Genomic DNA, 11,044 nt, shown 5'->3' with positions numbered 1-11,044 from the left:
GGAGATGCAGAGTGTTCTGGGGTCTGGACTTGGTCAAACATGACCGGGGCACATGAAAAGTGTGTGTGTGTGTGTGTGTGTGTGTGTGTGAGTGAGTGAAAGAGAGAGAGAGAGAGAGAATGTTTGGTTGGGAGAAAAGATTGGGCACAGCCTTAGGAGTCTGGATTTCATTCTGTATTCAGCTTTGGAAGGGGATACAGAATGATTCTTTACTTTCCATTTCATCTCTCATTGCAAAATTCTCAATGGAATTGGATGCTGCTCTTAGTAATGTGTAAGGAAATAATCATCACACAGTTCTCTTGGATGCTCCAAAAAACTGGGGGTGATGGGCAGTAGGGAAAGAAGGGACAGGGGAGAGGCCAGTACAGAGTGCCTTTGAGTAGAACGAATGAGCTTGTGCCAATTACTGAACCTCTTTCAGCCCCAGGTTCCCTGTCTTAAATAGGGATAACATATAATACCTGGCCTAACACGGGGATACTAATACTTCCCCCGTAGGGCTGTTATGAGGCTCATGGAGGAAATGTATGTAAAGTGTCTAGCACAGTATACCTCAATACCTGCTGGCTATTATGATGATTGTCCCCCTGCCCCCTGATCTATTTTAGCAGGCAAGAGCTCTCAGACTCTGTTAATGGACAGCTGTATAAAAGAAGCACGTGGTTTGTCCACAGGAATGATGCTGCTGAGGGATGCTCAAAGTCTAGATGATGAGGAAACTTAACACGATCAATATCCCTTTTGGAAAAGATTATATGCTCTACTAGGCAGCAAATAGACCATTGAAACTGGATTTGGAAAGCATGTGTGGAGTCTATTAGAGATGGTTAAACATAGAGAAAAAGCGTGGATTACACACATGCAGCCTGTTAGCACTCTTTCTCTTTGTGTGCCCTTTTTTCTCCCTCCCCCTCTCCTTCCCCATTTTCAGGTCTAGGTAAGTAGGACTGATCAAATAACTCTTCTAAGAGAAGTTCAAGGAGAAAACGGCGTGGCCTCATGGCTGTGCAGATCTAGCTATTTAGAGTGTGTGAAATTTTAGGAGCCGAACAGGAAGTGATGCTTCTATTTACAGTGGGCAGTGGACGAGTTCTTCCTGATTAAGAAGTTGATGGGTTTTCCAGGAATAACTGAAATCTTTCGGTTCGCTTTTTAAGATTACTAGTGAGCAATTTAGTGCACTGGAGCAGGAATTTCGTGTTCTTTAGTGGCTTGAAATAATTAGATTATTTTGTGGAATGAATAAATGGGAAGTTAACTCACTGGCTCACTGGCCCGGATCAGTGTGGTAACATGATTTATTTCTTGTAAAGGTGAATACTCTAGCGTGTTGACCTTACAAATGATTGTTTTGACTCCCTCCCCTTTCTCATTTGTAATATGTTTTGAGTCATTTTGTGAGGGAGGCTGCCCAGTTGAGTGGGAAGAGCGTGTGGACTTTGGGATGGCCAAATCTTGATTCAGTTTTTATGAGGTATGTGACCTTGGGCAAATCACTTAACATGCCAGACCCCACTTCCTAATCAGTAAAGGAGTGGTAATAATACTTAACCTTATCTGAGAGGCATATGAATTAAGCCTGTCACTGAAAGGAAAGCGTCTAACACAGCTTCTAGCCCACATAGGGAACCCAAGAATACATTAGGTTCCTTTTAGTCTTTCTCCTCAGCATATTATCTTTAAATGATTAATGTTTATACCAAGGATAAACAGCTAGCACATTGATAAATTATGATTTTACTCATTTTTTAGCTTAGAAAGAACTTCTGTCTTGGTAAAATGCTTTAATGAAAATGTTTACTGAGCCTATGCTTTTGGGTGAAGGGAATGGGGTTTAGCATTTTGCTTTATGGCCACTAATGACCCAATTCAAGGCAAAACCTCTATCTTCAAACTAACCAATGATTACCTTAATATATAAAGTTTAAACAGAATCTTGATTAGGGAATTGGTTTTGCATTCTCTTCTGTTATGGCATTGTATATAGTGGACATTCTATAGTGCTTAGATAAAACACAGAAAAAAAATCAACAACCGAGCAGCAGTTGGAGGTTGGAGGACCGTTGGAGTTTTGGTCAGTTGGTGATAGAAGTAGACGTTGCTTTTCACAGATTTGCTGGTTTTGAATACTTGCAGACTACCCAGCCATGCTGGGTTCAAGTGACATAATTCAGCGGGGTCGGATGGAGATGGGCGCTCTCAGTTCCTGCTAGAACATTAGAGCATTAGAATTCTCGTTATGATTTATTCCAAGCCTCAAATCTGTATATCACTTATCCGCTGCATTGAACAAATTGAAAGTGATCACATTTAGGAACTATTGGTGGGAGGTTGGTGCTTCCTCCTCTTTAATAACATCTTGGGAGCTTACGGGGTTCAGTGATGTCCCTCACATCCATCCCACCTCCCTCCGCACAAATGAGCTCAGTTGGAGGTCAGGTTTATTGACGTTTAAACGAGTATATTTGGCTCACTGTAGCGTGTATCTAAATGAACACTGCTTTGGTGCATTGAAACTTAATGATTTACTCTGCATCCAGGTGAAACAGGGGAATGTTGCAGCATTCAGGTGGGGATGAGGACATACGGAACACAAATCTTCCAGCCAAGAATTAATATATTGATTATATCATAGGTTATTTTGATATTGGGATGGGGGAACCTTAGGGATGTTCTACTGAGGCTAGAAAAGGAAAACAATAGTCAGAGAGGGGTTGGGGGTGGGGTGGAAATCAGGAGGAACGCCCTGGTGAGATTATTGACAAGACCAGTCAGTTTTTTCCTACAATGTCATGCTCCCTCTTAGGGGACAAAAGACAACGCATTTGGGCTTTGGAGACAGAGCTTAGAATTTCTGAGGTAAAATCATGGAAACCAAAGTTCATTCCCTGTAAATACCAGTGGTCAGTCATGGCAGACCTGCTTCCTTGACTCCAACCATTCTTCCATTTCTCTGATATGCTCTAATACAGACTTCTCAAAAGAATTGTCTAAACACATTGTTTCCATGTCTTTACCTCCCAGTCTGTCATCAACCTACTCAAGTCAAGTTTCTGACTCTACCAATTGATGGAACACAATTTTGCCAAGATTACAAATGACCTCCATGTTCCCACATCCAGTCACTTTCTTTTCTCATCTGTTTTTTTTTTTTTTGGCTGCGTCAGGTCTTAGTTGCCACACACAGGATCTTGGTTGTTGTGTGTGGCATCTTTTGTTGTGGCACGCAGGCTTCTCTCTAGTTGTGGCGTGCAGGTTTTCTCTCTCTACTTGTGGCTCCAGGGCACGTGGGCTCTGTAGTTTGTAGCACACAGGCTCTCTAGTTGAGGCACACGAGCTCAATAGTCATGGCACATGGGCTTAGCTGCCCCACGGCATGTGGGATCTTAGTTCCCCGACCAGGGATTGAAGCCGCATCCCCTGCATTGGAAGGCAGATTCTGTACCACAGGACCACCAGGGAAGTCCTCTCATCTTGTTTGACCTCAAAATATATTGGGGCAATCTTACTATCTCCTCCTTCTTGAAACATTTCTTTTCTTGGTTTCTGTGAAAATTCTTCTTTTTCTGACTCTTCTCTGACCTCACTTGACCATGCCTCCCCGGTCTCCTTGGCTGGCTCTTTCTCTTCCACCTAACCTCTAAACGTTGAGATTCTTCAAAGCTTGACCTTGGCTCCTCTGCTTTGTATCTCCGAAGTCTCCTCCTAGCCAATCTACTCAGGTTGCATGTATTTAAGAGCAACGTTTACACTGATGTCTCCAATATTTGTGTTTTTCTCTCTCACCATCTCTTCTGAGTTCTAAACTTATAAATCCAACTGTCTCCTTGACATTGCTACTTGCAGACATTTTCAACTGAGTAATTCCAGAAAGGTACCCTTGGTGCCTGTTTCCCAACTCCTGAACATCATATCCATCATCAAGTCCTGTCAACCCAAATTCTACAATATACTTTGCTATGTCCATTGCTATTCTTAGTCATGGCCTACATCATCTTCCAACTGGACTACTGCAGCTGCCTCCTGATTGATTTTTCTTCTTTCAGTCTCACTTGGTATTACAGTTCATTCTGCCCATAGCAGCAGCTTCCCTGCTCAAAACCCTCCAAATTTCCACATTGCTTCTAGAACAAAACTTAAGTTCCTATCATGTGCAGGCCATGATTGCTCTGGCCCTTAGCTCTCTAATCTTTTCTTACTAGACTTTTCTCCTTATTTATCGTACTTTAGTCATGACACTCTTCTTTCAGTCCCTTGAACATATCGTACTCCCTTACACGTCAGGGTTTTGCATATGCTGTCCCCTTTGCCTGGAATGGTAATTTACATCACTAACTTAATGGCATTTACTGTAGACCAGGCCAGTTCTAAGTGCTTTTCATGGATTAACACATTAAATTCGCATATCACACACATGAGATAGGATCTGTTATTCTTCTGTTTAACTGATGAGGAAATTGATTCACATTTTTTCATCTGAATGTTCTTTCCCCATTTTCATGTGACAGCTCTCTCTTGTTTTTTAGATCTTAGCTTAAGTATCACTCTTCAAGGATGCTTTCTTGGACTCCCCTATCTAAAACGCTAATTTCAATCTCAGTCTTTAGTTTTGACTTTTATAGCATTAATTATAACTTGCAATTTTTTTGTTTACTTGAATTTTTGTCTGTATGGACTGGGATTAGGTCTTTCTCACTCATTGCTATATTCTCATGGCTCAGAATGGCAGCTGACTCCTAAATCTTTGTTGAACGAATGAATGAGGGAATGAATGACCACATTCCATGAAATTTAGTCAATGAACCAGGGAGAGGGAAGGGGAAGGGGTGGGAGAGTATGCTGTATAGAGCCACCAAATGAGTCATAGATGTGTTGTCCTTGTCCACATGACTTATTCCATTCCATCCTAGTTTTCCTGAAACAACAACAACAAGCAAAGCAAACAACCAAAATGAGTGAGAAAGAGTTTAAAGAGGATAAGACTGGTTACTCATATATATATTTCTGATCATAGCCTAAGCACTAAAGTAATAAAGACCTACTGTGTGCTCACTCAGTGGGAGAAATGGTATAGACAAAAACATGGAAGCAGGAATCAGAGTTTGAAAGAGTGACTATAGTGGCCTGTCTGGGGTAGAGGGTTTGAGTGGGAGTGCAGTGAAAGATAACTTCAGGAAGTTGGGTTGGGGTCCTGAACACTGGCTTAGGGAGTGTGGATGTGAATCACTGAAGGTGAAAAACCACTGAAAATCTTTGTACCAGTAGTTTTGGAATTACCAAGAATCACGAAACCCTCAACATATTATAGACATTAAATTTGCGGTCTAAATGCCTTACTGTTATGTAAGTTATAAGAAGTGTATAAGTTATAAGAATGTATTTTCTCTATGTTACTCACTGTCCCATCTATGAGGACCCACAGTTTCAGTGCCACTAAAGCTATGTTAGATGAAGTTAGCATATAAGTGATCTTGTAGGTAATTGTGTTTCTGCCTTTGCTAGGGCTAAAAAGAATCTGGACATCAAATTTAAATGATTTAAATAACTGTGCAGGGCTTTTTGTCTTGCGTTTCTATTATCACTCCCTGGCTTCATTTACTGTTAGATATTGATTATTTTAATGTTGCTATCTTTATTTTTATTATTCTGTATTTTGCATATTTTATAATTTCCCACAAATCTTTTTTGGTATAAGCGGGTTAATATATACACAAAAGAAAGTTTTCATAGGCTTAGAAATGTTTTTTGGGGGTGAATTATTCTTGCTTCACTAGCACAAAGGTGACAGTATTTATTTGACATGGAATTAGTGTAGGGGTAATTGTTTGTATCTTTTCCTTTAAACCAACTTCCTTTACCCTTGTGAGTCATTTGGTACTCAAAAGGACCAAACAGAATTAATGGAGAGAAAACACTGGTGTAGTAATGACCCTGCCTTAAATTTCATGGGACCTGATGTAAAGAGTACTAAGAGTTCCGGGGGAGTAGCTGTCTAATCTTAAAAAAATAATTAAGTGCCTATAGAGGAGGCTAGGTCTCAACTTGACTTTCTACATCCCGCATGGGCATCTGTTCAGAGGTTTGACATGCCCAGATATTAGCATTTCCATTTCCAATTTCCCTCTTTTTTTCTTTCCCATTTCAAAGGATGATTAGATTTTTTTAATTAATTAATTTACTTATTAATTTATTTATTTTTGGCTGTATTGGGTCTTTGCTGCTGTGTGCAGGCTTTTCTCTAGTTGCGTCAAGTGGGGGCTACTCTTCATTGTGGTGTGCAGGCTTCTCGTTGCGGTGGCTTCTCTTGTTAAGGAGCACGAGCTCTAGGTGTGCGGGCTTCAGTAGTTGTGGCACGTGGGCTCAGTAGTTGTGGCTCATGGGCTCTAGAGCGCAGGCTCAGTAGTTTGTGGCGCACAGGCTTAGTTGCTCCACGGCATGTGGGATCTTCCCAGACCAGGGCTCAAACCCGTGTCCCCTGGCATTGGCAGGCAGATTCTTAACCACTGTGCCACCAGGGAAGTCCCAGATGATTAGATTATATTCAGATCTCTAAGTGTAGTCCAGGGATCCTTGGGAGGTCCATAAGACCTACCAATTGGTCCAAGAAATCAAAACTATGTTCAAAATAATATTAACACATTATTTGCTTTTTCCACTTCCGTATTCTCATGATGTACAGTAGAGTTTTCCAGAGGCTATGTGGTATGATATCTCAAGACTTAATGCAGGAGCAGATATGAGATTCTAGTTACTTTCTTTAAACCAGGCATTAAAGGTATTTGAAAAAATGCAAAACAGTGTCATTCTTTTCACGAAAATTCTTTTTATTTGAAAAATATAATTTAAAAAATGTTATTTATGTTAACATATGGGTTTATTACAATAATATTTAAATGAATGAATAAATCAATATTGTAAACATTTCTTGTTTAAAATTTTGAATATGGTAAATATTGTGAGCATTAACAATTCTTATGGAAAATGTAAAAGAGTTAGCATTAAACAAAAGCCTTTGGGGATCCTTAATAAATTTTTAAGAATGTAAATGGATCCAGATGCCCAGAAGTTTGGGAATTAACACATCAAAATGACTAGCATACCAGTAGTAACTTTTCCTTTGTCAAGGGAGGAACACTGAAGAATTAAAGAAATAGAACACCCAGGTGATATTGGTGAGGACAGTAGAGTGGGGACGGGCTCAGAATAGACAATGCTCTTGGAGGGCGGAGACTGACACCTGCCCAAGTCCTCTTTGTCTTCCCTGTGTCCAGCATTATACCTAGCACACAAGAGTGGCTCAATACAATCTGAATATTGAACAGACTAATGAATAAATGATAAAACACAGTTCATCCTCATGAAAAGTGCATTTGACATGGTGTACAATGTCTAATTAGGGCCAGGCCTGCCATCTGCAATTGAGATGAGCTTTTATTCAATTTTCAATTTATCCATTTAGTCAGTGGTTATTTATTGAGCATCTATTATGTGCCAACTGCTATGCCTAAGTCATATTATATCTTCAATTTTCTCTTGTCTGAAAAGGAAGCTCAAATAATCTACGAAAACCCTTCTAGCAATGTCTTCCTCTGGATAATACAAGAACTCTCTCTTTGTCTCTCTTAGATAAGCTAACACAAAAAAGAAGATAACTTTCCTCAGGCAAAAAGCATTGTCTGCTTTAAGTGCTACTGCAGAAACTTAAGAGGCAGATGGTCCACAACTGCCTTGGCGTTTTACAGATGGAAATGGTCAGGTTTGGAAATGAAAAGAATTTAAAGCATGAAATCAGCTAGCTCAATCTTATTTTCTGGATTTACTCAATATTAAACTCCAACTGAATAATTTCAATTCAGGGAATTTGGAAACCCTACCAGTGTCTCCTCTTAGCAGAAAGATGATGATCAGAAGTCATTTGTGAGAGATTTTGTGCAGTGAATGCAAGCCAGGAAACTGTGTCATTGGTCTACATGGGCCATGATTTTGGAAAGAATGAATGCCCCCTTTCTTTTAATCACTTGTCCACAAGTTCCATTGTGGCTGGCAAAGTCTTAAGTGTTCAAGCTCCACATGCCTGTTTCTTGGAGACTTGTATGAACAGATTCCCACCTGTATTTGTCAGTTTTCATTAGGTTATGTTACAGTAACAAGAAACCCCTACATCTCAGTGGCTTACAACAAAAATTTATTTCTTGATTACATTTCGTATTGGCTGTGGGTTGGAATAGCACTGCTCCTGCTCCAAATATCTTCTTCCTTTAAGAATCTAGGTTGAAGAAACAGCCACCATTTGGGATAACTGTTACTATGGAAAATGAAAAAGAGATATGGACGAATCACACAATAGTATGTAGAATGTGGCATTCGGTTCACATTCAGTTGGCCAAAGCAATTCTCATGTAGCTTGCAGTCATTGGGGGCAGGGGAGTTACTCCTCTCACAGGGAGTTTCTGAAATCGCTTGGCAGTGGGCAGGGATGTATATCTCTCTTACAAAAGGGAGAGTGAACAATTGAGAACAATAATACAATCTAGCACACCATTCTTTGCAAGATATTTTATAAATGAATTGCTTTCTCTATCCAGTTTATTTTATTTTATGATATCTAAGAAGGAAAGAGGATCTTCCTGGAGTTCATGAACTTCCAAGATATGCTTATGGGCCTATTAGAGCACAGTTTCTTAGCATCAGAGGTGAGTCTTGGTTTTTCTGCCATGGACTTGGAAAAATACAGGAAAATGAAAGAACACAGCCCTTCACCAAATAGAAGCAAAATAAACACAACCTCACTGACAGCAGTGCCCGCCTTGTTCCTGGCATTCTATGATTGACAGAAGCAGTGAAGAAGAGATCTGGCTACTATGCATTTTCTCCTTCATCTCTGTTCCTACCTTGTAGAAACCCCACATGTCTAACCTCTGACCTGAGAGTATAAGCAGAGGCAATGCCCTGTCTTTGAACTCCACAAATGAAAATTCAAGAAAAACGCCTGGAAATGCAAAATGTACTCCTTATGCCCCCTTCCCCCCACCAATTCTCTAATCTCTCCTCTGCTGCTTTAATTTGGGCCATTAACACTTTGCACCCGGACTATTATAATGGTTTCCTAATTGGTTTCTCTGCCTTCACATTTACACTCTGGTAATCTCTTCTCCACTTGAGTGATCTCTCTAAAGTATACACTAAACCATGTTACCGCCCTGTAAAATTATTCCCCAGTGCCTACTTCCTTGAGCCACAATTTCATTACCCAAAAAATGGGAAAATAATATCTACTTTGTAAGGATGAGTGTGAGGGTAAAAGGAAATAATACATGCAAAGTGCCTGACGTGCTATCTTAATAAATGGCAGCTAATGACGACTATTATGATAAAAATCAGAATCCTTTTACAAGCCCTACTAAGCCTTCCAGACTGGGCTGCCAGCAACCAAAGCAACTGTATTTGGCTTCACATTCCCACCCCACCATCCCGACCCACAGCCTATGCTCTTGCTTTGCCGAACGCCACTCAGTTCCTTAATCGGCCACCCTGTTCTTCAGCTTCATGCCACTGCGCTGTGCCAGGTCTGGAATGCTTTTCCTCACTCAGTTCACTCAGGTCCCACTGCTTAGGATGCAGAGAGAATGAACCGTTCCGTGCACTGGTGCCCCTGAATTGCTGTATTGTCCTCTTCTGTGTTCCCGTTTGTCTCTTCTGCTAGACTGTGATTCCTCTGCGGGCAAAGACTCTGTCTTAGTTATCTCTCCAAATAGGCCCCATTGCCTGGCATGTACCAGGTACTCAAAGAAATGACAGACTGCAGGAGGGGTTTGAATGAAAGATAGATTATAATCAAGCAAAGACCATGCTAAAATATTAAGCTTGGAGTGGGAAACCAGAGAATAGGTCTATATCTTCTACTGTGAAGGGGCTCAACACAGCCTTGGGTAAAAGTGGCTTTGGTACGTATGCCTTTAGGAAGATAAATTTATCATGAAAAAAAAAAAATCCTGAGTTAAAAAAGACCTCCAGATGGGCTTTTTCTTGATATAGTAAGTAAGTCCTTTACAGAGCCACTCCTTAGCATCCTAAATCTTGAGATGTCACGCTGCTCCTGGGGTTAGCCGGTTGCCTTAGGCTGGGTAGGCGTGCAAGGATAAGATTAAACAAGTAATTCTGTTGGGCTGCAGCACACACCATTGTTTAACTAGAAAGATTAAATTCCGATTCAAGCCTCTCAACGAGTTTAATAAATGCTTCCGGTGCATAGAACCGTGTGTGAGGCAGGAAGGAACAAAGCCACTCCCTGGGAGCGACACATTTATTAACCTCACTGAGTAATGCAAGCCTGACCTAGGATGCTGGTCAGGCAGTGGGTGGACCTGGCAAACACAGATGAATAAGACCTCCCTGCAGCGCACCTGTTCTTCTGTGACACAGCATAGCTTGGAGGACAGGGCTCCCGTTTCAGCATTGGGCAGACCTGGGTTCAAATACCAGCTCTGTTGCTTTGAAACTCCTTACCTCCGATATGCTACTTGTTACTCTCTGCATCCCAGTCTTCTCAGCAGGTGCCATTTATGGGGAGCCTTTTATGTGCTGGCAATGTCATTTGTCTGCTTTAAGCTTGTTATTTTAAAACATACATAACATGAAATTTGCCCTTTTAGCCATTTTTAAGTGTGCAAGTCAGTGGCATTAAGTATATTCACAATGCATCTGCTTTAATCTGATGTAACTCTATGAGGAAGGTATCATTACCCCCTTCCTTTCACAGATAAGGAAACTGAGGCTCTAAGAAGTTAAGTAATGATGATTCTTATGAGATTCTTGGAGCTAAATATAAGGAAGCTACTATTATGATTTTCCTTTCAGGACACAGGCCAGAAGACACTGTTTAGACCATTAGAGAGGGAAAGAAGAGTAGAAGTTCTAGATTCCTTAATATTTCTTTTTGTTTTTAATTTAGAGAATACCTTATTAGTTTCTGTAATCAAACCCATGTAGATAAGACCTTTCATATTTAATACAGTGTGCTACCCCTGTACAGATGGAAAAA

This window comes from Phocoena phocoena, chromosome 1 (genome assembly GCF_963924675.1).
Source record: "Phocoena phocoena chromosome 1, mPhoPho1.1, whole genome shotgun sequence".
Lineage (NCBI taxonomy): Eukaryota > Metazoa > Chordata > Mammalia > Artiodactyla > Phocoenidae > Phocoena > Phocoena phocoena.
This window is presented reverse-complemented; position numbering follows the sequence as displayed.